This window comes from Pelodiscus sinensis, chromosome 18 (assembly GCF_049634645.1).
Source record: "Pelodiscus sinensis isolate JC-2024 chromosome 18, ASM4963464v1, whole genome shotgun sequence".
NCBI lineage: Eukaryota > Metazoa > Chordata > Testudines > Trionychidae > Pelodiscus > Pelodiscus sinensis.
In genome coordinates this window covers 14,515,907-14,542,734 of record NC_134728.1, presented here as the reverse complement: position 1 = coordinate 14,542,734, position 26,828 = coordinate 14,515,907, and the positions used below count along the sequence as shown (strand labels likewise).

Genomic DNA, 26,828 nt, shown 5'->3' with positions numbered 1-26,828 from the left:
TTTATAGATCTGGCATTTCTAATCCAGGTTCTTTCCTGACACTATCTGAGGAATACTTAAAAGGGATTTGGCTCTATAAACTCAACAAAAAAAATCCTGCTCTAAATTGCTCTCTTAGGGTATGTCTACACTACCACCCTAGTTCGAACTAGGGTGGTAATGTAGTCAACCAGAGTTGCAAATGAAGCCCAGGATTTGAATTTCCCGGCCTTCATTTGCATGTTGCCGGGCGCCGCCATTTTTAAATGTCCGCTAGTTCGGACTCCGTGCCCCGCGGCTACATGCGGCACGAACTAGGTAGTTCGGACTAGGCTTCCTACTCCGAACTACCGTTACTCCTCATTCCACAAGGACCAACGGTAGTTCGGAATAGGAAGCCTAGTCCGAAATACCTAGTTCGTGCCGCGTGTAGCCGCGGGGCACGGAGTCCGAACTAGCGGACATTTAAAAATGGCGGCGCCCGGCAACATGCAAATGAAGCCCGGGAAATTCAAATCCCGGGCTTCATTTGCAACTCCGGTTGACTACATTACCACCCTAGTTCGAACTAGGGTGGTAGTGTAGACATACCCATACTGTTGCTGTTAACTCCACCATAAAGGTGGTTGCATGTCCATGATGGGCAAAGTAAACAGCGCACTAAGCAAGTTGCAATGGCCTGGTGTGCTAGTCTAGGTCATGACCATTTGGTAAACCTTGATTAACACAGAATCTGTCTGATCTCTTCCCTCCAACTTCCTACTACTACTGGCAGGCTTTACCCTCACCCTCCTTTTCATGTTGTCTTATGATGGTTTGTGGTACAAATTCTTGTGCATCTGCACATGTTAGAATTGTAGAATCTGCACATGTTTGCATCATTGAAGTGTATGGCGAGGACCCAGGTATCCACCATTAATGATCTTATGGTGATTTGATTGAGAATGGGGGGTTCCCCCCTCTCTGTGGCCAAATTTCCTCTTCCCTACCTAATGTGTCAACCACCATGTATTCTCTAATGGCCCCCATCCCAAATGTGACTGCATTTCTATGTTGTTATATACATATTAGAAGATTTACCCATCATTGCTTAGGTCCTTAACTCAAATAAGTTTTGTTTTTCTTCATTTAAATCATTGTTCTTGGGTGGGGCTGGAGATGAGGGTTCAGTTGGCAGGCTGCCCCAAGGAGAGAGGACAGCCTCAGCCCTCTCTCTCTGCAGCAGCTTGGGACCAAGTGAGAAGTGCCTGTCCAGGGTCGCAGCAGTAAGCACAGCCCTGGCTGGGGGACAGACACACAAACAGACAAGATCTCTGAAATATTTCTTCACCTTTCTCCACCCCTGCTGGCCCATTGGGGTTAAAGCTGTCCTGGTCCCCATCTCTGGTCCCTTTCTGCCCTCTTGTGGTCATTCTGCAGTATAACTCTCTCCTACCATACCTCTCCCTTTTCATTTTATGAGAAACAGTCTAATTCCAGGCACATCCTATTGTCCTGGCACAACCAAATCTGTACCTTATGTTATGTTATGTTATGTTATGTTATGTTATGTTATGTTATGTTATGTTATGATAAGAGGAAGCTGCATACCAAATCTAGTGATGCTGGTTCTGATCATTTAGAAGTTTTTGAACAAACAGACTCACAGATGGAGAGATGGACAGAGAGATGCACATTTCTAAAATATATAGTAAGTTAATTTATCAGATGTTTAAGATCAATCAGGATAAATTGTGTTATATAACAGGAAACATTGTTGCAGGCTTCCATCTACCATGTGTGTATTTCTCTTCCAGTCAACCTTGTGTAAATTGGGATGGTAAGAAATGCAGCAAGAACTAAGCCCATGTTCTAAAAAAGATGTTTGACTTAACTTTAAGGATCACTGATTTCCAGGTGCTGAATTGTTCAATGTTCTTGTCAACCATCTGTTCTTCCTCAGTCATTTAAATCACTCATTTGTATTTCATTTTAACTGTACTATTTTAAGAAGTCATCTTGGAATGATGGTAACATTTGAAAAGGGGCATGAAAGAGTCTTAAAAAGTGGATAAAGAGTGACAAATTCAGTGTTGAAATTGAAGTGGTGTGCTGGATTCTCATGGAGAACATGGGCCACATCCTCAGCTGGTATTGCACAACCTAGTGCTATTGATATTGACGGAGGCACTAGCTCCTTATTTGCAGGAGAAAAATACTCCGTGCCGTGGCTGCTGATGGGGGCAGGGGCAGGCGAAAGGGGTGTTGCTCCTGGGCTCAGAGATCTTTGAATTCCCACCGGAGTCCTACGCTGTGCAGTTAAGGTGGTGGTGAGGTCTGGCTGCTGCTGGCCTCACCCCTTCCGTGCAAGGTCCCACGCCTTCAAGGGCCCTAGAGCTATTCTTCCCCTCACATTTCTGAGGACCCTTCAAAGTCTGTCACCAGCCATGCTCTGTGTACAACACAGAAAGGTTCTGTTCTAACTGAAATAAACCTAAAATATCCTTGCACAAGTTGCCATGTTTCCCCAAAACTTAGGAATCGACTGGCTGGAAGGATCTCCTGGCTCCATAGTGACGTTAGCTTTGAGCTCTCTTTTTTCTTTGGATCCTGGTTTTCTCCTTTTCCCATTTCATTTATATGGGATCCTCTTGTTTGTTCTTTCTCATACTTTATGCTCCCTCCCACTTCCTTGCTTAAGAGGCTTTCAAAAGGCACAATTAAATCCAGGCTGGCTTTATACCCGTTTCTTTGACGTTTTTACTCAGAACAAGAACTTGGACCCATTCCATTCAAAACACCAGAGGCTCACTCAGTTCTAATTGCTTTCTGAGTCAGTCTTCCTTCACCATCCCACATCATAGTTACACTATATTTTATTGATCACATACCAGTGTTGCCTCTCATTTCTCAGCATATCTTATGCCCATTAATAAAAAGCATCTTGGAAATTCAAGTTTCACAATTTGTAAGAAAAGCAATAGGGGGCCACCTTAATGAGACTATTAAAATGAAGTTAGTTTTAGGACTAGTGATGGAATGCTCGCTCAGAGTGAGGGAACTTCCCACAACATGTAGCACTTGATACATAGATAAGTTTATGTAGGATAAAGCAGTTTGATCATTGGGAGACCTAAAAGTAACCAAAATTATTCTCCTTGCCCCACAGTCTTCAAACTCTGGCCTTGATCCCAAATTCTTTGTGCTGGTGTAAATCATACATGAAAATCAATGTACTGCATTGGTCTGAGAGAAAGAAAAATCCAACCATGAAAGCCTCATTAAGGAATAAAAGATGTCAGTTTTGATCTTGTGCTTATAGGCCAGATCATTTAACACATTTCTTCTTCTTCCTGAGGAAATAACAGAATCCAATAGTGGAACTCTGTGGAGAGTTGTTGAACCTATGTAAAAAGTAATTGGCATTTTCTCTAGCATTTACTTGCCTTGTTTCTTTGGGTATCATTTTGTTCTTTTAAAAAATATTAGCAAAATTTAAATGGAAACAAGAGACGTATTTGTCATTGATTTAACTCCCTAGACAACTCAATGATATTATTAATGGGCCAATCTTCCTTCTGCCAGCAGAGGTCAGTAAGCTCACCTCCAATATACCAGAAAGCAGCTGTTAGATCATTAGCCGAGTAAAGTGAATAAGCAAAGGAATGAGAATGATCTGACAATGAAGGAATCCAGATTCTGGCTTTTCATTGGACTAGAAAAAAAAACAATTAAGACATCTGAATGTGTCCAGGTAGTTATTTAAGATAAAAGTCTTTTGTGGGAAAGCAGGGACCTTCACTGGGATGTTTCAAGTAATGTTGAAGAGGAAAGTATATAGGTGTGTCAAGGGATAACCCCCCCCTCCCCAGTCCCAAAGTATTGTGGGGCAGGGGCGGACACACGTTTACTTCACGGAGGGGTCCCCCCCCCGCTGATGATTTACTCTAGGCCTGCCGGTCGGGGTAGGGTTCCTACGTACCGGGGATGATTCCCAGTACAGCCTGACCCTCCCCCCTTTTTCCCGGGGACCCTGCACAGTTCAGGTTTATACTCAGAGTCTACCTCCCATCAGGCGTACAGTCCCACGGGCGGGAAGGTGTTCCTCAATGTTACAAATGGCCTGATAATGGCTTGAGCCCACAGAGGTAGTGTAGGGGTGGGGACTCGACGAGTCTGCCACGCAGTCCAACCCCTGGGAACCTGGGGGCCTTGGGCACTTTCTGGGTTGGTTCTTGGGTCCCGGACTGCCTCTGTTCGGTCCTCCGTGCATTCGGCCCCCTCTGGCTCAAGCCCGGGATCGCCATCAGTCTCCGTCGCGTGTCCAGCGTCTCCCTCCGCGCTGGCACGGGTGCCACTGTATCCAGCTGGTTCCGCCCAGCTTCCGGGGTCTCCAGCAGCCCCCTTCCTCTGCCCTTGGGTCGTGGCCACCCTCGCCCTTGCCGCGGCATCCTCGGCTCCTCCCCCGCGGCGCGGACGTTCCTCCCCCCCAACTTAGCCGATGCTGCGTTTAAATGCTGCCGCCGGCTTTCTGCATATGCGCAGCAGCGCTGGAGGAAACTGAACGACTCCCCGTTCTCGGCGCAGGCGGCTAGCCTGCCCGTATGTGGAAAAGGGGACAAGGCTAGCCCGTCACAAGGTGCAGATTGTCATATAGTATGAATCAATGTAGTTCCTTAGAGTGCTGCTGAAGGACACTTTTCACTTAATGTTTTATGAGTGTATTTTAATATAGAATCAGGGTGATAGGCTCTTCCTTCACTTGCTCAGAACAACTCAATATTCAGGTAAGAGAACCAAGTACCTGCTTTCCCATTGCAACAGATGAGCCACGTAAAATGTATATATCACATCTAAGCTGGAGCTAGCTTAAGCCTTGTCTAATTTTTAATGGGGGGGTACTCCAAGATTTTGGTAGGTGGTCAAGGACTGCACTTCTGTGGAGGTGGTGTGGGGTCTGGGACAGTAGGTGGTGTGTAGAAGGGAGCTTGGGATAGATGACTGGGGTGCAGAAAGAAGTGTGGGGTCTGAGAGGGAGTTTGGGTGAAGGAGGGGGTTATAATCTGGGGTAGGGGCTTCGGGTGCAGGGACCAGGAGGGATTATGGGTGCAGGAGAGGATTCTGGCTTGGGAGAGGAGTGTAGGAGGGGGTGCAGGGTCTGGGAGGGACTTGTGACCTGGGAGAAGGGAGGAAAGGGGGTACAGAGGGTTTGGTTGGTAATGTGGGGCAGCAGAATGGGATGCAGGGTCAGGGAGACAATGATATTGTTCACACACTGGCGTTTAATGTGGTACAACTAATCCATGTTAAATTCACATATTTAATTCATGCATATTAAATTGTTGTGATTGTCCCCTTGTAGACAAACTCTTAGGCTATGTCTAGACTGCAAGCCTCTTTCAAAAGAGAGCGTATAGACTGCACGTTGAACTTTCGAAAAAGCGGCTTGCTTTTTCGAAAGAAAGCATCCAGTGAGTCTGGATGCTCTCTTTCGAAGAAGCCCTATTTACATTGAAGAACGCCTTCTTTCGAAAGAGGAACTTTCAAAAGAAGGCGTTCTTCCTCGTGAAATGAGGTTTACCGCCATCGAAAGAAAAGCCGCGTTCTTTCGATTTAATTTTGAAAGAACGCGGCTTGAGTCTGGACGCAGGGGAAGTTTTTTCGGAAAAAGGCTACTTTTCCCGAAAAAACCCCTGAGTCTGGACACAGCCCAAGGGACAATCAGTGCTTTTCACATAGAGCTCCCGAGTTCTAACACTGCTCTGTCACTGACATGCTATGAAACTGGGCTTCTGTCTGAAAGGGGAAAATGTAACTCCCTTTTTTACTGGTAAAATTATGATGGCAACGTGTAATTTGAAACTGGAAGCACAACGAAAGGAAACTTTGGCTTGTACGACATGAAAAAGATTTTCATTTTTACAGCAGTTGGCCCAAATCCTAGAATTATCCAGGCAGATCTGTCACTGAAGTCATGGAAGTTTTGTTAGACTAATAATGCGAATGGAGGGTTAAGTTCTGGGCCCGTTTCTCAAGCCAATTGGTCACACACTCTGGGCACACAACTGCACGGCTAATTTTCATGCGAATTTGGCGCAACAGTGCACGCAGGTCAGCTAACTGTACATGCAAGTAGTGAAATGGATTCTTTGGCGTTGAGTGATTCATGCAGATTATTGCGGTAAATGCATATTCAAGCTACTCGCCCGCTTGCAGGCCTAAATTCATTGAAAACCTAACCTCAGCCTCTTACCTAGTGTAATAACTTTAGATAAGAACCTTCAAATGTTTTACAGGCAGAATGCAAGAATAACAGGAGTGGGCAATGTCCATGTACTTCCCCTTGCCTAGGGCTGCATTCCGTTCTGTCTTTTGTCAATAGGATGAGGGCTATGAGCAGGTCATTATTAGAATCTCAGTCTTCTTCAGCTGCCTGGCTGCTCCTTTTTTGCTAAGCCCCTTATCTTCCCCATCCTGCACCTGAGGCGCTAGCACCAGAGTTATTTACCAATTAAGGCGCTGTATGACCTGTTGTGGAGCAACGATATGTTTTAACCCAGTTATCTCCTTTCAAGTGGGCCTGTTCTCTTCATGCATATTTCTTTTTAAAAAGGCAACTGAGGCTGAGGTAGTGGGGGCCCATCAACAGCACATGGGGTGATTTGGTACTCATGGAGTCACGGCTCCCCAGGTATGTGGGTGTGGTTAGGGATTTATTTCAGCTGCCCTCAGTGGATGGATTTGGTACTCCTTGTGGGGGAAAGAAAGGGGAGGCTGTTTTCTGTTTCATCTCTGTGTACCCACAGAGGGAGAGAGTATGTAATTAACTCCTAAAAGCCAACAACTGTCCCTGTCTCAGTAGGCTTTTCCTCCCTGCTCCCCTTCTAATACACCACAGAAAAGTGCAATCGACATGTTACTTTTATTAGAAGAGCTAGAGAAATGACCTTCTAAAACTTCTGACAGCTACTATCCATCTGAGCAGATAAAATACCCTCAAAGCTTCTGGCAGCTATTATTAAATCCCAAAATGACACAGAGGGACTGCATTCCCCTACTGCTCTGGCTCCTTCTTCAAAGACCTCTCTCTCTCTTCTTTTAAAAGCTTCTGAAAACATCTGGGGCCCCAGCTAGTTGAAAGGGTCCCCACTCCCCATCAAAGCATTTCCATGTCTGGGGGAGAAGACTGTTATCCAGAATCCTTCCCACCCTCCACCATCATCCATCCTTTCTTCCCTCCTTACCTTTCACCGTGTCCCCCCACTGGAATCTGCAGCAACTATGAACTCTGAATACACGGCAAAGAACCAGTACAATCATTATTTATTTCAGCAGTGCCTACAATCCTAGCTCAGATCCATGCATCATCTTGCTGAGCAGAGAGGGGGGAAATAGTCTATTTGCGGACACATGCAGTTTGGGGTCAACCTAAACCATGAATTCAGTGCCAATTCACCACATAGCTTTGATTTTTAAAAATAGGGTGCTAGATTCACAAGGAAACTGAGGGTATGTCTACACTAGCTGGTTAGTTCAAGCTAGATAGGGTAATTAGGGCAAGCGGAGTTGCAAATGAAGCCCAGGATTTAAATATCCCTGGCTTCATTTGCATGTTCCCGGGCGCCGCCATTTTTAAATCCCCCTTAGTCCGAACTCATGTAACGGTAGTTCGAATTAGGATCTTTAATTCGAACTACCTACTCCATGCCGCGTGTAGCCGTGGGCACGGAGTTCGGACTAAGGGGGATTTAAAAATGGCGGCGCCTGGGAACATGCAAATGAAGCCCGGGATATTTAAATCCCAGGCTTCATTTGCAACTCTGCTTGCCCTAATTACCCTACCTAGCTCGAACTAACGAGCTAGTGTAGACATACCCTTAGGCGCTAACAGGGAATTCACCAGGGATGTAGGAGACCAAGGGTCAGATCACCACTCTGGAGTACTATCTTGAACCCATGTCTCGTCTCTTCTCTTCCAGGTGACTGCAGTAACCAGTTGACTATTGGCCTTCTGGGGTGGGAGGATGTGTCTCTTAGTGTCTCCTGTTGAAGCCATAGGTAACTGATGCTTGCATGGAGAGAGGGTGCAGGGAGGGCACCCAGAGAGATAAGGAGGAGGCATGAGGGTGCACCTGATTTAGCAATTAAAATTTTGGTGGGGGCACCTCTTGTGTGCTATTGTCCTCTATGATTAAAGTTTGATTTTGTATGAAATATTTGAATATCCATTGGGCCAGAGAGAGAGAGAGAGAGAGAGAGAGAGTCTGAAAGACTCTGTAGCAGTGTTGGGTAACCTAGGCTAATGAGTGTGCTGTATGAGTGGCTCTCCTTCATCTCAGTGGGCCACAAGATTGTCATAACCCAAATGGTCTCCTGGGATAGGTAGTTTTCCTACCTGGAATTTGCAGGGTGTGCTGATTGAAAGATAGCAGCATGGTGATTGTATGCAGAGAAAGTGCATGGCTCTCACAATCAGTGACTAGGTCTATACTTCAGAGGTAAGTCAGAAAAAGAAATGCAATTTGCAGTACGCAAATTGCGTATCTTTTTCTGCTTTACTGTTGAAAGAGGCTTTTCCTGAAATTTGGCGCAGCTATATGGTGCCAAATTTTGGAAAAAAGTACTCTTTCGACGCATCTCTTCTTCCTCATAAAATGAGGTTTACAGGGATGGCAAAAGAACATGTCCGCTTTTTCGAACATTTTTCTGAAAAAGCGGATGCGTTCCTTGGTATCCCAGAAAAGCACTGCAGTCTAAACGTAGCCAGTGTTGTGTGCAATCAGCATGTACTTCTCTTCATGCACCCTTCCTTTATGTGCTTGTTGCTTTAGCAATGTCAGTAGGAAAAAAATTATGTGGAAGGAAACCAGAGGACTTTATCAATCCATTGTATGGGCAACGGCAAATAAAATGTCTCACTGGCTACACATAAATCCATGTTGCCCACCACTGCTCTATAGCCTGGTGAATGTCCAATATCCCCCAGATTACTAGATTAAAAAGGGGTGGGGACAGGAATAACATCTGCCACCACCTTCTTCCCTGTTCTTAGACAATGATATTAGACAAGGCAGGTGAGGTAATATCTATATACTGTGGACAAATCTCTGTTGGTGAAAATGACAGCAGAGGTCACCAACAGGAGTTAGTCCAGTAAAAGATATTACCTCACATACCCCGTGTCTCTAATAGCAATTCAGACAGCTAGGATAAGCAGTCAGATTTCAAGTTCTTAGTGAAACCTTGTGTTCAAATCAATTGAGGAAATATTCACAGGAACAAAACAGAGCTTTAACTTTTCTTCCCATTTTTGTCAGTCTGTGTAAGCTTGGCCAAGGCTGTTAACTCTGTGTGAGTTTGATGTGAATCAGCATAGTTCTGTCAACTTCTGCTAATTTACACCAGAGCTTTTCAAACGTTTTTTCATGACCTAGGTGAAGAGAATCATTGATGACCACGACCCAACGTAATTTGACTAGGGTGTGGGCTTCACAGTGTGGCTGAGGATAAGAGTTTCGGGGGTAGGAAGAGGATCTGGCTTTGTGGGGGTCAGGGCTGAGGCAGAAGGGGCTAACCTTGGGTGGCTCCTGGCCAGGAGTGCAGTGGGGGGCTAAGGCAGCTTCATGGCTCTCCAGGCACCGCAGACCATGCTGTGCCACAGGAGCAGCCAGCAGCAGGTTCCCAGCCAATGGGAGTGCGGAGCTAGTGCTCAGGGCAGGGGCAGTGTGTGTGAGCCCTGTGCACTATCCTCGTCCCCTCCCCCTCCCCCACACACACCCCCCTAGGAACCAGGCCTGTTGCCAGCCCCTTCTGGTGTGCAGCACAGTCTATGGTGTCAGGACAGGCAGGTAGCTGCCTTAGCACCTCCACTGGTCACCTGATCCCCTGCATCAACGATACCCAGTGCCTGCTATTCCATGATCCAGTACCGGGTCACAACCCATAGTTTGAAACCACTGATTTACACCAAGTGAGTATCCGGTCACATTCTAATCTTTACCATTGGGATATTGTCTTCCCTCCTACACTGGGTTGTTGTAAGAGTTATCTTGTTGTGATTACTGATTGACTGTTGTTAAAAATGTAAACCGGGCTCCATTGTTTTTAAATACTTGATGAATGTTGCTATAAAATGCTTTTATTTGCCCACTGCTAGCTAACATTGGAAGTAACAGTGAGTGTTAAAGTACTGCATATCCATGGAATAACATAAGCATGCTTGCTTGCTCTGTCTCGCACAAACATGCTGTAACGGAATTATTATTAGGTTGCAACTGACATTATTTCAGCTGTAAACATCAATACAGTGTAGGGGGGAGGGAATGGGAATGGGGAACAGTTTGTCTGCTTAAAAATGCCAGCAGAGATTAGCACATATGCAGAGACAGAAAACAAACACAGGCAAGAAAGAAACAAAGGCGAACCAGAACAATTTTAGTGAGTAAGCACACACACTGCAACATGTGCCATATATCAAAGAGGCACAGATTGTAAACCTAGGTCCTGGAATTTGCGGTAAGTAGAAAGGCTGACAATAAAAGTCTGATCATCCCTCTTATTTTGTTTCACAAGGCATCTGGGGTAGCGACTGCAGAATTGAGCTTTAAGCATCAAAAGAAATCCGAGGTCATCCTAGAACATGTTTGTAAGTTTCTCCAATATCCAAGAGGCTGATTACAGAGAGCATTTTTCTGGGTGGGAGGTTCCCAGTCTATTTGAAAGACGATGCGTTTCTTGCTACATATGCATACTTGATCCTAATCGAGTGGGAGCCTTCTTCCATCCCCTGAGTGAAAATTGATATCATGAGAGCAGTTCTGCCAGATTATCTTTATAGTAAGAAATAAGCCAATTAGTAACTGACGGAAACCTGAAGGAAAAGATAGACGGACCTTGGTAGCGTAGGTAGCCTGTTTTTACTTGTTTTCTGTGTACTGCACCTTTCCATTCTGTAGGTAGCTAATTTGGGAGGCTGTTGAATACAGCCTGTACCATGGGAAATACCCACACTATACTCTTTCTTGGCAACTTTTCTTATTTGAGTAATCTCCAACAGAAAAATAAAGGTTGCTTTTTATGTAGGGAAAACAGAGCCATCTTGAACAAGTTAGATTTACTCTCTGCCTCTGCTATTTGGTAAAACCTACTAATAGAGATGGATCGGATTGAAAGCCAAGGCCCAAACAGCCACAAACACTGGGTTAGTTTTAGTCTGGATCTGAACTTGTCATTCAGACCCATCTCTGTTGATTACCAATAAATAGTATAGGTTGGACCTCTACAGTCTGGACTTCTGTCATCTGGCAACATCTATGCTCTGCCATCCCTGTGGCTGCTCTTGCGTTGGAATGCTCATGGGGAAAAGCAGGACCCCACGTTTGCAACTCCTCCTCTGCCCTGCCAGAGCTTCCGAAGTGCTGAAAATAGCTCGTTTGCGGTGCTCAAGATGGAAAAGGAAGGGGGAGGGACAGGGACATGAGGGACGCTTGGGGGAAGAGGCGGGGTGACTGCGGAGCCTCGCAGTCAGGGGCCAGGAGCACAGACTTGCAGCCGGCAGCAGTAGAGGGGATGGAAGTGACCCAGTGAGGACTGGGGTGGGGACACTTGGAGGGAAGAGGCAAAGGGTTGCGGGGCCCCGGGGCTGGCAGCGGGTGGGCTCAGTGCATTCCCACAGGGTTGTGTCCCTGCTCCCCACCCACAGGGCTCCACAGCCATCTTTCCTCTTTTCCCCAAGCCATGCTCAGTCAACCTCTGCTTCAGCCTGCAGCCGCCAGAGCAAAGCCCTGCAGCCGGTTGCAGTAGAGGGGTCGGCATTGGCCTCCCATGGTCTGACAAATTCCTTGGTTCAGGACAGGTCAGGTACCAAGGGTGCCGGATCAGAGAGGTACAACCTGTAATAATTAATCATATTTTCTCTTTTTTCTTCTTTGAGTGGTCCTCGTGGGTGCTCCACTCAAGGTGTTGGGTCCCGACCCAGCGCCGCTAGTCGGAGATTTCCAGAGCTGTAGCCGGGCTGGACCACACATGCCTGAGAGCAGCAGGCAGCATTCGCGCCTTTGCAACATCTCGCGATCCGGTCCCACCCCCCCTCGCCAGTTCCTCTCAACCACCTGTGATTGCTGGCGGAGCGCCATTTATCTCCTTGGAGAAAGCCGTTCTGTAAGAAGAAAAAAAAAAAAACACACCACAAATAGTTTAATTCTAGTACTTATAGGTAGGTAGGTAGTTGTTAGTTCTTTCCTCAGAAAAGCAAAAAAAAAAAATTTTTTTCTTCTAGTTACTGTTTCTTAGTTTTATTAGATTAGTCACTGTATATAGTTACGCTGATCGAGAATCATGCCTGAGTCACCCGGGTTTAAACGGTGTACTCAGTGTAAGGACGCAATGCCCGCGTCTGATGGGCATGCGACATGCATCAGATGTCTAGGGGAATCACACATCCCACAGAAATGTGCCCATTGCGCAAAATTGACTCCGAGAGCACGCAAGGAGAGAGACATGCGGTTAAAAGTCCTGCTGTGTGATAAGGCTTTACAGCCTTCTGATGATCATGGCTCAGAACCTCCTGCAGGGCAGAAAAGGAGAGCACAATTGCCTGCGGCGTTGGTGACAAAAAGGAAGAGAGCTTCTTCTACACGCTCTCTTCCAGCCAATTCACTGTCCCAGATTAGTCATGGGGACAAGCCGGGTACGTCCGGAGTGATGGGACAGCCAGAAAGATCACACTGTGCGCTATCGGTTATGCCCACACCTCTGAGCCAGTCGGCATCGGCACCGGCTCTTCAGCCCTGTAAGCACTCGGCATCTCACCGCGAGCTATCGGCACCGCGAGAGGTGCTTGGACCAGCAACGTCCGCACAGCCGCAGACTCTAGCGGCACCAGAAGCGGCACTGATGAGCCGCGGCAAGCTGGGTCGGCACTGGGAACAAGCCCGAACGGACCCGACGGATGAGCGCCCCACAGTGTGCCAAATCGGCACCGATAGGTCACTCTCTGTCAACAGTCTTGGCAGAGACGGAGCTGCCCACGTTGCCGTGTGGGATCCAAGCACAGCGGCATGGTAGCACAATGCACCTGACGGAGGGTCAAACCCCTTCTCTCTCCCTCCGTTCTTTACCATCAGAAGAATGTGAATATGCCCGCACAACTAAGGTCCCTACGAAGGCGGCTAGAAAATCAATGCCAAGGCACTCGATTTCACCGTCACCAGTTTTTTCCCCTGAAATTTCGCTTGTGCCACATCATTCAGCGGAGGTCAGAGATTCTTCAGCGTCTCACAGTCATGCAATGCACTCTCCGCCATAGAGATCAGTATCTCATCACTCTGATCATTACGACCGGTTTTCCTATTATCACTGAGGATCATCATATAAGTCTCGCTCACCTAGCTACTCCCCTCCGAGATCTTATCACAGGAGGCATGCTAGCAGATATTCCTCACAACGATCGTCCCCTGAGCACATTGACTACAGGAGTCACCGTTCATCCTATGGGCACAGTAGATCTCAGTCCCGTTCCCATTTGTGCTGCTGCCATACCTCTTATGGCTCACTACAATCACCTGCAATCCAGGATTGTCAAAGGGCGAAATCTCGTCTGGAGACCCCTCCGCCCCAGCTCAACTGTCGGAGCCTGAGGAAGGGCAAATTTCTGATATGGACGATCACTCGCATCCTATATCTCCGGAGGATATTTCGTCATCCTCCCCAGACAATGCTGTGTTTGCGGGGGATTCCTCACCTCCTGACAACACAAAAGAATTTCAGGATCTTTTTAGGAAGGTGGCTCAGTCGCAGGATGTCCAATTATCAGATGTCCCAATGAAGCAATTCAAGCTCTGGAGAAATCTATACCCCAAGCAACAATCTAAGGTTGCTCTCCCTATTGATGAGGCAATCCTCCAGTCAGCAGCGGAAATCTGGCATACCCTGGCTTCGACCACTCCAACTTCGAAACCGGCGGAAAAGCGTTATTTTGTTTCATCTAAAGACTCAGAATTTCTTTTTACCCATCCTCAACCAAACTCCTTGGTCGTTGATGCAGCTATACAAACTGCTAAGAACCTGCAGCTAAAAAATGTAGGGGCACATAAGGAGGCCAAGAAATTGGATATAATTGGCAGCAAAGTATACTCACCGGCCACGTTACTTCTCCGCATTGTGAATTATGCAGCCCTATTGGCAAACCATAGTTTTGATAATATCGCGAAGCTTACAGAGTTGGCCCAAAGAATATCGGAGGCCGATAAAGAGCTCTTATGGACAATCCTCAAGGAAGACTACGCGTGCTCGAAAGCAAATCTCCAGATAGCTATGGATGTGGCAGACATGGCGGCTCGAGGAGTAGCAACAGCAGTGTCTATGAGACGCTCATCCTGGCTTGCCACGGCGGCGGTACCCAAGGAGTTACACTCCAAAGTCAAAGACTGCCCATTTGACAGGATAAAAATGTTCACGGAAAAGACTGATGAGGTACTTCATACTGGGAAAGATTAAAAAACGATGCTCCGTACTCTAGGAATATATATCCCATCATTCCGTCATCATCATTATTTTCTGTACCAGAGACGGTATGATTACCGGTCTCATAGACAGCACATTTGACCAATCCCGCCCTAGACAGCAGCCACAGTGAAGGCGCCCACAACCACCTAGAGCGTCCGGCACGCCCGCCTCAAAACAGCAAGTTTGACTTCTTTGTCGAGGACATGAGAACTCCGCCAATTGTTGTTGTGTGCACAGATCCCATTTTCCATCATCGTCTATGGCCCTATTATCACCAATGGGTCAAAATTACATCGGACAAATGGGTGCTGGAAGTCATAAAGATCGGCTTCACCATCCCCTTCACTTCCATCCCCCCCACCACCCCACATTCCCCATCCCTTTTTAGAGACCAATCTCACGAAGGCCTCCTGAGACAGGAAGCCTATCGTCTCCTCACCGTCGGAGCAATAGAGAGGGTCCCAGATCACCATCGGAGCAATAGAGAGGGTCCCAGTTCAAGGGAAGAGGGTTCTAGTTGAGGTACTTCCTAACGGAAAAAAAACCAAGGTTGGAGACCCATTCTTGACCTACGCTGCCTATATCGTTATCTCCGCAAGCAGCGCTTCAAAATGGTAACCTTGAATTCCATAATCCCGTCCCTCGAATACAATGATTTGTTCGCTGCCCTCGACTTACAAGACGCGTACTTTCACATAACCGTACATCCTGCTCACAGGCGTTTTCTCCGATTTGCGATAAACGACGATCATTTTCAGTATCGAGTTCTGCCGTTCAGTCTCACCTCAGTACCCAGAGCTTTCTCGAAGACCTGGCTGTCATAGCGGCTCATCTGCATTGGCTACGAGTGGTAATATTTCCATAACTGGACAATTGCTTAATAAAAGGATCCACGGATCAAGAAGCATCCACAGATGGTGGCGACGGTCAAACGCACATTCAAATCCCTCGGTCTTCTCCTGAACAAGCAAAAATCAACACTTACCCCGACAGAAACTATAAAGTTCATAGAGGCGAACCTGGATTCCCTCACAGAGAGGGCGTGCTTACCGCAGAGAGGTTTCAGGCAATCAAAGATCTCATCACCATACTCAACGGGAATGTGAGTGTCTCTGTTCACAATTGCCTCCATCTCCTGGAGCACATGGCTGCTGCCACCATTGTAGTTCCTCACGCACAACTCCATCTGAGGAACCTCCAGCACTGGTTGTCGATGGTTTATGTTCCCATGAAGCATGACATTCACAAGACAGTATGGCTACCCTTGCATGTTCAAAGGTCTCTGCTTTGGTAGACAAAAGCTCAGAATCTTTTGTTGGGGGTTCCATTCCACCGACAACAACCATCAGTGCAAATAACGTCGGATGCCTCACTCATCGGCTGGGGTGCTCACATAGCCAATGAATGAATCAAAGGCAAATGGTCTCTCATCGAGAGGTGTCTTCACATAAGTCGACTAGAGCTCCGAGCAATTTTCTATGTGTGCAAACATTTTCTCCCACATAGCAAAGGTCTCACAGTAAGAATACTGACGGACAACATAGCGGCAATGTATTATGTGAACAGGCAGGGAGGAGCATGATCACACTCCCTATGTGCCTAGGCGATACGGTATTGGAATTGGTGCATACAGAACAATGTAACCATAATAGCATCGTACTTACCTGGCACCGCCAATGTAATTGCGGACTCCCTCAACAGATGTTTTCCCATGGACCACGAGTGGGAAATAAGGACAGATGTGATTTGGGCGATATTTCGCAAATGGGGTATGCCCCTAGTGGACCTTTTCGCAACGACCTACAACAAAAAGTGTCGCCTATATTGCTCCAGAGCAGGGCTCAGCAAGGGCTCCCTCGGTGATGCGCTTCTGGTCGACTGGAAGAGGGCACTCCTGTATGCCTTCCCCCCCATGGTCCTCATCTGCAGGACACTGGAAAAAATCAGAGCAGAGGTGGCGACTGTCATTTTGTTAGTGCCAGCCTGGCCCAGACAAGCCTGGTATCCGTTCTTACACAAAATGTCAATACAGCCACCATAACCCCTCCATCTCCACTGAGATCTTCTTTCTCAGGAACAAGGCTCGCTGTTACATCCCAGACTCAAGTTGTTACATCTGACGGCATGGCTCCTGAATGGTTAAAAGGAGAAGAAAACCTGTGTTCTGAACAGGTCAAAGCAATACTGGTGCATAGCAAAAAAGAATCTACAGGAAATACTTACCTTGTGAAATGGCAGAGATATTCGAAGTGGTGTCTTCAGAATAACGTACAGCTGTTTCTATCTCTTCTTCATCACGTTTTTGACTACACCCTACATCTACGAAATTCGGGACTTGCGTTGTCATCTTTAAAGATGCATTTGGCAGCTATTAGTGCTTTCCACCATCCAGTAGAGGGTTCCTCGCTCTTCTCTCATCAAATTACAAAGAGGTTTTTAAAGGGGCTCATGAATTTATACCTACCACGAAGGGCACTTCCCCCTTCTTGGAATCTCGACCTAGTGCTGGATACCATCATGTACCCTCCTTTTGAGCCACTAGTGTTGGTTTCCCTACATATGCTAACCATGGAAACTGTGTTTCTACTTGCAATTATATCAGCAAGAAGAGTGAGTGAGCAGAGGGCTTTGATGGCAGACCACCCCCCCCTTCACTGTTTTTTCCAAAGATACAGTAACATTACGATTACACCCGGACTTTATTCCTAAGATCTGCTCTCTTTTTCATATTAACGAGCCTATTGTCCTCACAGCTTTTTATCCCAAGCCTCATTCTTCAAGTAAGGATGCTCTATTCCACACGCTGGATGTCCGGCGCGCACTATCTTTCTATATAGACAGAACCCGCCAATGGCAGCAGATGGACAGGCTGTTCATATCAACGGCACAGAGATCCAAGGGAAAGGTACTCTCTACCCGGCGCATTGCCAAATTGATTACGCTTTGTATTAGCAATTGTCATTCGATCCGGAACAAGCCTCTTCCTTCTTTACCTCGTGCTCACTCTACACGAGCAGTTGCAACTTCTACAGCATTTGCGAGGGGAGTTCCCCTCACTGATATCTGTCAAGCGGCTACCTGGGTCTCTAGTGTAACTTTCGCGAGTCATTATGCCATAAGTAGGAGGTGGGCTTCGGATACCGCGGTGGCCTCTGCAGTCTTATCCACGGTAGAAAATAACTGACCCGGAGCGCATTCTGGGTTACTGCTTTGTAGTCACCTTGAGTGGAGCACCCATGGGGACCACTCGAAGAAGAAGAGGTTACTCACCTTGTGTAGTAACCATGGTTCTTCGAGATATGTCCCCGTGGGTGCTCCACGTCCGGCCCTCCTCCTCACTCCGGGTCTTTTTCCTGGTTTTTCTCTTTCAGGGTATGTCTACATTACCCTCCTAATTCGAACTAGGAGGGTAACGTAGGCATACCGCACTTGCAAATGAAGCCCGGGATTTGAATTTCCCGGGCTTCATTTGCATGAAGCCGGCTGGCGCCATTTTTAAATGCCGGCAGTTCGAACCCCGTGCCGCGCGGCTACACGCGGCACGGAGTAGCTAGTTCGGATTAGGCTTCCTAATCCGAACTAGCTGTACTCCTCGTGGAGTACATTCCACGAGGAGTACAGCTAGTTCGGATTAGGAAGCCTAATCCGAACTAGCTACTCCGTGCCGCGTGTAGCCGCGCGGCACGGGGTTCGAACTGCCGGCATTTAAAAATGGCGCCAGCCGGCTTCATGCAAATGAAGCCCGGGAAATTCAAATCCCAGGCTTCATTTGCAAGTGCGGTATGCCTACATTACCCTCCTAGTTCGAATTAGGAGGGTAGTGTAGACATACCCTCAGAGACTGAGCAGTGAGAGGAACTGGTGAGGGGGGGGCCGGACCGTGAAACGTTGCAAAGGCATGAATGCCGCGTGCTGCTCTCGCGCATACGCAGTCTGGCCTGGCTATGCCTCTGGAAATCTTTGACTAGCGGCGCTGGGTTGGGACCCGACACCTTGAATGGAGCACCCACGGGGACACATCTCGAAGAACCATCGTTACTACACAAGGTGAGTAACCTCTTCTTTATACCCTTCCATCTGAAGATCTCAGATACGAATGCATCCTCAGAGCTTGGAGGGTAGATCCCTGGTATCTTGGTCCTGATTGTGTTTTCTAACCATTTTGGCCAATTTACTTCTTCTGTTCAACACTTAGCACTGTGGTGCGCTCCACAACCAAAGTCTTGTAGCACTTAGTGCATAATAGCAAAAGATGTGACTATCAGCCTGAGTGTATATCATTTACTTTGTACATTGTACTGTGAATGTAAACAGCACCACGGAATAAACTCCAGGCCTAGATCTTAAAGAGCTAGCCATCTAAAGCAAGAAGTGGTTTAATTCTAGTGTTAAACAGTACAGTGCTGTCATCTCTATGTGGTACACAAAATGGCCCTCCCACATGTGTCTGCATACACAAGACTTACAAAATGGTTGCCACATTTGCCTGCAAGCAAGTTACACAAATCGGGTAAGTGGGGTGCAAATACTGACCATAGCTGAACTTGAATCATAGAATCACAGAATACTAGAACTGGAAGGGACCTTGAGAGGTCATTGAGTCCAGTCAGTCCCCTGCCATCACAGCAGGACCAAGTACCATCTAGATCAGGGATGGGCAAATGCCAGCCCGTGAGCCAGATCTGGTTTGCTACTGCTATACAGGAAACCCCCGAGATGCGACTGTCCGAGTTGCGGCCCCCTGCACTTACAATCATTTTTGTAAGTGCAGAAAGGGCCGAAAATCCCTGACTTACTTCCTCAGCCCGCATTTACGATGGAGCACGATACCTATCGTAAATGAGGGTTTGAATTATGATGTCCCCGACTTGCGACGCTTCCCTAGGAACCGATCACAATGCAAGTCGGGGGCTGCCTGTATTTACCTGCACCTCCACAGGTAGGGGTGATTGCAGCTCCTGTTGGCTGCTTCCGACAGCTCCCTTTGGCCAGGAACAGCAAATGAGAGCTTGCAAATGAGAGCTACAATCACCCATGCCTGTGGAAGTGCAAGTAAATTTAGCAGCGGTGGCCTCCCCAGGAGCTAACCCCTGCAAACCGCCACTGTTTTATTGCCCACCCTGATCTAGATCATCCCTGGCAGACGTTTCTCTAACCTGCTCTTAAATATCTCCAATGATGGAGATTCCACAACCTCCTTAGGCAATTTATTCCAGTGTTTAACCACCTTGACAGTTAGGAAGTTTTTCTAATGTCCAACCTAAACCGCCTTAGCTACAATTTAAGTCCATTGCTTTTTGTCCTATCATCAGGCGTTAAGGAGAACAGTTTTTCTTCCTCCTCCTTGTAACACTCTTTCAGGTACTTGAAAGCTGTTATCATGTCCCCTCGGTCTTCTCTTTTCCAAATGAAACAAACCTACTTCTTTCAGTCTTCCCTCATAGCTCATGTTTTCTAGACCTTTAATAATTGTTCTTGCTCTTCTCTGGACTGTCTCCAATTTCTCCCCATTTTTCCCCAAATATGGCACCCCAAACTGGACACAACACGCCAGCTGAGGCCTAATCAGCACGGAGTAGAGTGGAAGAATGACTGCTCATGTCTTGCTCACAACACTCCTGTTAATGAATCCATGATGATGTTTGCTTATTTTGCAACAGTGTCACAAAAGTGTTGACTGTATTTAGCTTGTGATCCACTGTGACCCCCCTAAATCCAGCGGGCAGCCTTTGGTTAGTCAGTGCGGGGAGTACGAGTGTGTGTTAAGTCACGACTCCTTCCAAATCTGCACGACTCCTTCCAAATTTTTGCTGCTAAATGTAGGGACTTTAAGAAACTATGGGTATGTCTATTCTGCAATCACTGGCTGTGCCTGCAGCTTAAGCAGGCATACCTGAGCTGAGCAATGAAGCCATGTCCGCACAAGCTTCAGCGCCGGCTGTACAAATTCTCCTGGACTAGCCTGTTCTGAAAGCTTTGCTGCCGCAGCTTCACTATACTGGGACCTGAGCTAGCTAGATTAAAGCTCATATGGGTCTGAAGCTGTAGTCACACCCTGGCAATCCTACTATGGATATACCCAGAGATAATGAACCAGAATTAACATGGCAGAGCGAGCACCTGACCCACACAGCTGGCTTTCTGCATAAGCATTTGTTTGAAGATCTCTGGAGTTCAGGAAACATGTTTCAACCAGTGCTAGAGCCTGATTAAATACTCTGCGGAAAATCTGAAGCGGAGGACTGTAAAAGGCTGTCTCTCCTCCACTGACTGTCTCCAGATGTCTGCTTGACATTGCATTCATATCTGTTGGCAGTGCAAAGCAGGACACAGGCAGAATGTGCCAGGCAGCTTTTAAGAATTCTAGTTTGTACTGCTGTTAATGTAGTTAGTCCACTGGTGTTGAAGGAAGCATGTTAGATTCCACTGCTGTAAACGAAAATAGGATTTGACCGGTACAAATTGCAATCCCAGGTGCAGATCCCCAGATCACTAAGTCCCCTCAGCAGTAGCAAAGTCAAGCCCTTGCTAGCCTGGCCCGTCAAACCAGAGGTATAGGTTTGAAATAATCCAGGCTAGTCATTTTACCTGAGCAAATCCAAACCCAGCATCTAGCAAGGTGCAATGCAGAATTTTAAAATGTGGGTTACAGGACACTTTTGCTGTGTGGTTATGAGCATTATTTTATTCATGGTTGACTTGTAGGATAATCCCTACATAGAGCAAAGGAAATCCTTTACTCCAGTGTGAGACCCTTTGTCCCATCTGTGTGTTCCCTTCCCCCACACTGTGACCAATGTGCTTACTGAATGAATCCAACTATGTTGTCAAGGTCCCTGAGCTTCAGGTTTCAACTCCCTGCACCTGGCTTTGAAAAGAGCTCAGATAAATACCGTCTGTGGCACTTTTTTGTTTAAATTGTCTATTGTTTTCTGCAATATTCCCTTCCTGTGAACACCGGCCAGTGTGAAGAAGGGAACATTTAATGTGGCTCTTCATTGGGGCTGAAAAATACTAGTAAAAATTAGCCAAAAATATTTGTGCTTCCTGCCAAAACTGTTCAATGACGGGTTTGGAAGGTTTTTTAGTTGGTTTTTTTTTAAATCTCACACAAAGCTCAGCCTTTTAGGATTAGCTGTCAACAGGCAGCTCTTTGTTTTCAGCCGAATTTAAGATTATTGCTGAGCTATAGAAGGGGAGAAAGGTGATATCAGAAGTCTCTGCAACAGCAAATCCTGGATTATTCAGGAAGGGACATTTTTGTTGCTGGCAAATGCTAAGTGAAGCATATCTTGCCAACAGGAAGGCCCAACACTGGTTAGATTACTCAGAGGAGCCTGCAGCATGTCTCAGGTTTAGGTGGCATCATATAATTTTAAAGAGATATTTCCTGTCAGATAAAAAAAAGAGACTGTTTTAGTTTCCAACAGGGGGATAAAAATGCTCTCCTTGTTAAGTTTCCCAGACTGGAGAACTGTCGACCAGGGGAGGAAATCCAGGAGAGTGTATCATTGTGATAAAAACCCATGATGATAAACTGTACACGGTGGGGGCATCAGGATCTATTTATCACACATTTTCTGTTTTGGCAGGACTGTTTTGGCAGGGGGGATGAGGGTTGTAGGAATGGGCGCACTCTTGTTCCAAGTTCCCTGTCCTGGTGCAATGTGTCTTCCGACATCAGGAAGTATAGATGTTGTCAGTCTCTTCTACATGTTATCATGGGGGAAGGACGCTTATAAGCTACAATTATTTGCTTTTTCTTCCCCTTGAGGTCTGAGTTTGAGTCTTATGTCCCAGAGCCACCCTCCATGGATAAAAATGAGGGCTTCAGTTTTGTATCCTTTATCACGTTGGTTAGTACTCTGCACATTGTCTTACTGACATCAGTGGAGTGACTCACGTAAGTAAGTGCTACAGAAGGTTTGTAAAATTAGATCTAATTCTATGAATATAGACACCTGCACATTGTGGAGTTGCCTGGTTTTCAGAAATGGCCTGTGATTTCCCCTATAAATTGTTATGGGTGCCTTTTAGATCTCTCTCAGAGATGACTTAGTACCTACTTTGTGGGCAAAGTTGTGTACTTAGCTGCCCATGTGCTATGAAAGGTATCTATTGTTTATATCCAGGCACAACAATCACAGGTCAGTTAGAAAACCAGATTTATGGCACGAAACCCACATTCAGAAAAGCACTTGAGCAGATGCCTGGTGTTAAGCGTTGACTCAATGAGACTTAACCATGCACATAAGCACTCATCCTGAGTCAAATTTACAATGAAACCCCATTTTTCACAGTTGTTTCAAGGCTGTGGGATGCACCCAATGCAGCGCTGGTTATTGAGAGTAGAGTCCTGTGTGGATACAAAATTTGCACCCACATCTGCATCTGCAAAAATGATCTGTGGATAACCTTGGATGCAGATACCCACGGATATAAACACGAATATCCACAAATTTGCAGGGTTCCAGATATCAAATTTGTGTCCACATACATATCTGCAATAGCGAGCAGATGATATCAGCATGAGCCTTCATGGATGAGAATTCCCACACGTGTAAAAGAAAGATCCACAGATTTGTAGGGCTCTGACAGAGAGCTGTGTGAATAATAGACACTTCACTTTGTAATGGTAGTGTAACAATGACAGGTGCACTCTGATGATCTGGACCTGGCTGATTGTCCTAATGAAATACTAGCTGTGTGGGTTGACAAAGAGAAAAGGTAAATGTAGCTTGTGTGTAAGGAAATACCTACACTCAGCTCTGGCACACACACCCATCAGAGCAGGGAGATAATACCGTTTAATTTGTGAAAACAGCTAGTTTTCCAGCACAGCAACAGTCCCCTTATAATAAAGGTTTGTGGTGGAAGTGTCAGGGGAGCCAACCGATTTGCCATGTCCCTGGGTCGGGGGGGGGAGGGAGGGGAGGGCATCCCCCATCCCCCGAGGACACTGCCAAGTGTACTCCATTTCCCTGCTGTTGCTGCACCAGGCCTCCCCGGTGAGTCCCATACCCACGTCCTCAGGGAATGGGGTGCAATTGAGGGCAGAGAGTGGAGTGATGACAGGAAAGGGGTGTGGATTGGGGGAAGGGAACAGACAGCCCTCTTCTCCTTGGGCCACGAGTACTCCTGGAACAGATTGCACAACTACTCTAGCCAGGGTTAGCCTATGAATTGGGAGTTTGAGTCCCCACTGTAAATAATCCCTATCAAGCCCAATAATTTGTAACTGTCTCTAAAGTTGGGAGTAGGAGGAGCACCTCCGTTCTGGTTTTGCCCCATCTCTGATCAGTGGTTACCATAAGCTCTTATCCTACTAGATCTAACCAGGTCATATACTTCCTATGAAGGACTCTGAAGTTATCCTGCAAGGTACCATAGAAAGTAGAAGGTTGGCATAAGAATGCAAAGTTTATGACATTTGAAGCTTTGTGGAACCTCATGACATCTCTCTTGGGTTTGCAAGTCCCCTAGTTTGAGCTGACAGCTCTCTCTTCTGTCATTGAAAGCCAGGCTTTTGGTTTTTTTTCTAAGAACGGTGCAGTTTAAAAAAATGTTTGTTTAGCCAAAGGGCCAATGCTAAGATCAAAGGGCCCCCACCTACCAGACTTGCACACATGAGAGGGTCTGTATCTAGTCTGTTGTTAGATTGTTTTATCCACTCTCCGTTTCTCCCCTAAGACTAAGCCAAATTTGTGAGCTTCTGTGTTCAGCTAGGTCCAAAATTTGGCAAACGGTTTCTGCCCATCATTAACAATCCGAGAGCAGACAAAAGTCATCCCTGCTCTAATTCCACTGGACTAGATGAAGTTACAGGGAGTCTGAATTTGGCCTACTATGAATTTCATTTGTTGGCCCTTTGGTTTGTTTGTCTCTAACACGCAAAAGAGCTCTTCAAAGGTTTGTGGTGCAAGATGACCTCGTGTTCAAGCTTAGTTTTAATGACAGCTTGGAGGCTGACAGACCACGCTCTTTGGGAGCGCTGCCTTACAGCATGAACCGTCAAAACCACTTGGCCAAATGTTAGCGTACAGGAAACCTGGGCAGCCCATGCAGCTGCCGTGGCAGCTGTCAGATGCGTGCCAGAGAAAGCCACGCTGCTGGCTGAAGTTTGCAGGGCGGAGAGATCGAAACACAACTTCAAGCAGAAATGTTCCTTTGATGAAGAGCCAAAGCCAATGGCTGGTTCCTTTCAGGCTGTGCTGGTCGTGTGAGGGGGCTGCTGAACATCAGCTTGAGGGGACAACATGGATATTGGATGGGGAGAGGAATCCCCTCAGGGATTGCATTTGAAGTTATTTATTGGTTGACCCACCGGCAGTCTCTGGCAGAAGGGCGGTTTGAGCAGATTGTATCCTTCCTCGAGAAGGAGGCCACTCACTCAGTGGCAGGGACTGGACAGGGCTTGAGGCCTTGAACAGTCATAATAGAGAGTTGGAAATGATGGGCCATTTCCTCAGCTGGTGTAAATTAGCATAGCACCATTCCTGCCTCAGCAGCGGTGGGACTAGGATTGAGAATTGTGCCCTTAATGTTGAAAAATGTGTTTCTTGGAGTCCAGTTATGACACCCTCTTCCCCCTCCCCCTGCAGCCCACCCCAAAACCTTTGACTTTTAGCAAAAAGGAGCAATGTGTCTGGGACTCTTTCTGAGAACTGTGACTGCCAAAAGAGGTTCTAGAAAAGCCCACAGTGTCTACAGCATGATTGTATTACATGATTCTTAGAGGAAAAAAACCCTTGTCCTACTTGGTCAGGGAAATCCTGCCAGAACCATATGAGGGACAGTGTGTATGTTAAAGGACAAGGGATAGCTGTCAGGGGAGGAGATGCCAGAGATTAGAAACTGAAAGCATGAGGGAGCCTTAGTCATATAAACAGTGCAAGATGGAAAGTTCAATTCTGGATCCAAACTTGGTTGTTGGAATTTAGGCATGTGATTCAGATCATTACAGAGCAAGTTCCAGCTGTGACTCTCAGGTTCAGCCTGGATCCAAAGCTAGCCAATAACTGGGTGTGCACAGATGTGGGGGCTGCACATGATGTGGGGACCTGATGTCAGAAAGCATTGTTTTCCCTATGAATTATATGCTGGAGGACCCAGGATTCTGGCAACATCACTGACCACTTCTCTGGGGTTCACTGTCAAATTCCAGTTCACTCTCAGTAGCACATATTTGGTGATCAGGCTGTGAAATTGTCACCATGCTTGTAGGGAAAGGCAGGAGTGAAAAAGAGGAAAGGTGAACGTTACATTCAGATATTTGCAGGTTTATGGAGCAGTTTGCCCTCAAATCAAAGCCAGACATTCACATAGAGCTACATAAACAGGAGAATAAAGGCTTAGGTGAAGCTTGCTAGGAAAGCAGAAGCTCTAAATATGCTTTTAGCAATCTCAGTTTGCTTTTGTTCTCTTAAAGCCTTACACTTAGGGTGTGCGTAGTTTGTCATCTTGGGCTGTATGAGACCGTTAAAGACAAAGGCAAAGAAGGATGTGAGCCCTGGTGATGGAGAAATAAATCTCCCTCTGCCCCTGAATTCCCTTCTGTCTGTTAAAGTAGATTCTTTTTCTTAGGGCAGGGCTACTCAGCATGTGCCCGTGGGCTGCATGTGGCCTGAGGCCTGTTTGTTTGCGGCCCACAGTGTGGTGCTTAACACCCTGCCCCTTCATGAATGACAAAGTTTAGCCATGGCAAGTGGAAGTATGAATGTTGGCAGGAGCACTCCTGCTGGCAAAGCAACCCCCCCTCAAAGCAAGGTGGAAGCATTTTGTCAGCAAAAGTGCTGCCCAACAGGGTTCGCACAAGCTGACGTTTAGCAAGAGGGCTGGGTCATTAAAAGTTGCATAGTGTAGACGCACCTCAGACTTCTTTTAGGCACTGGGGAGTTTGAGTGGCTCAGCCTGCACAGGTTTGGAGCTTCAGTTCGGAACTAGGCAGTCAGGAGCTCGCATCCATCTTTGACATTTCTATACAAATTATTCAGAACTTCTGGAGAGTGAAAATTGAACTGGGAATTTTTCAGAAAGAGACGATGGCCTGAGCATGGACTTAATTTAAAGCCCACTTCTTACACTTACACTTTCCTCAACCTTGGGCAAATCACTTCGCTGCTCTATGTCTCGCTCCCCTTTAGGAGGGTGGGGGGCCTGTAGCTTTCCACACCCCCTTTTGTATGGAAACATTGCTGGCTGTTTCCCTTCATCAGGGAATGACGGGAAAGTGCACAGTTTGCTGCATTCCTCATTCTGGGTGGGGAGCTCTGTGGACAGATGAACCTGGACCTGCCCCAGCTGGGGGACATGCACCCCTCTCTGGCTGTGCCTGCTGGATCTGCATGAGCCATGGAGAGGTGCTT

The 26,828-nt window shown here is 46.8% G+C and overlaps 1 protein-coding gene across 2 annotated transcripts in view; it reads left to right on the top strand.

Annotated features, from left to right (window-relative positions):
- The window catches only part of SPO11 (SPO11 initiator of meiotic double strand breaks), a 410,938-nt gene that overhangs the window by 206,476 nt on the left and 177,634 nt on the right, over positions 1 to 26,828 (top strand). Inside the window, exon 1 of one of the 2 annotated variants that reach the window (XM_075901153.1) lies at positions 10,541 to 10,603. The exons of the other annotated variant lie outside the window; for it this stretch is intronic. The gene's annotated coding sequence lies outside the window, so the exon portion shown is untranslated. Of the gene's footprint in view, positions 1 to 10,540; positions 10,604 to 26,828 lie in introns of those variants that run through there. 2 annotated transcript variants of the gene reach the window in all.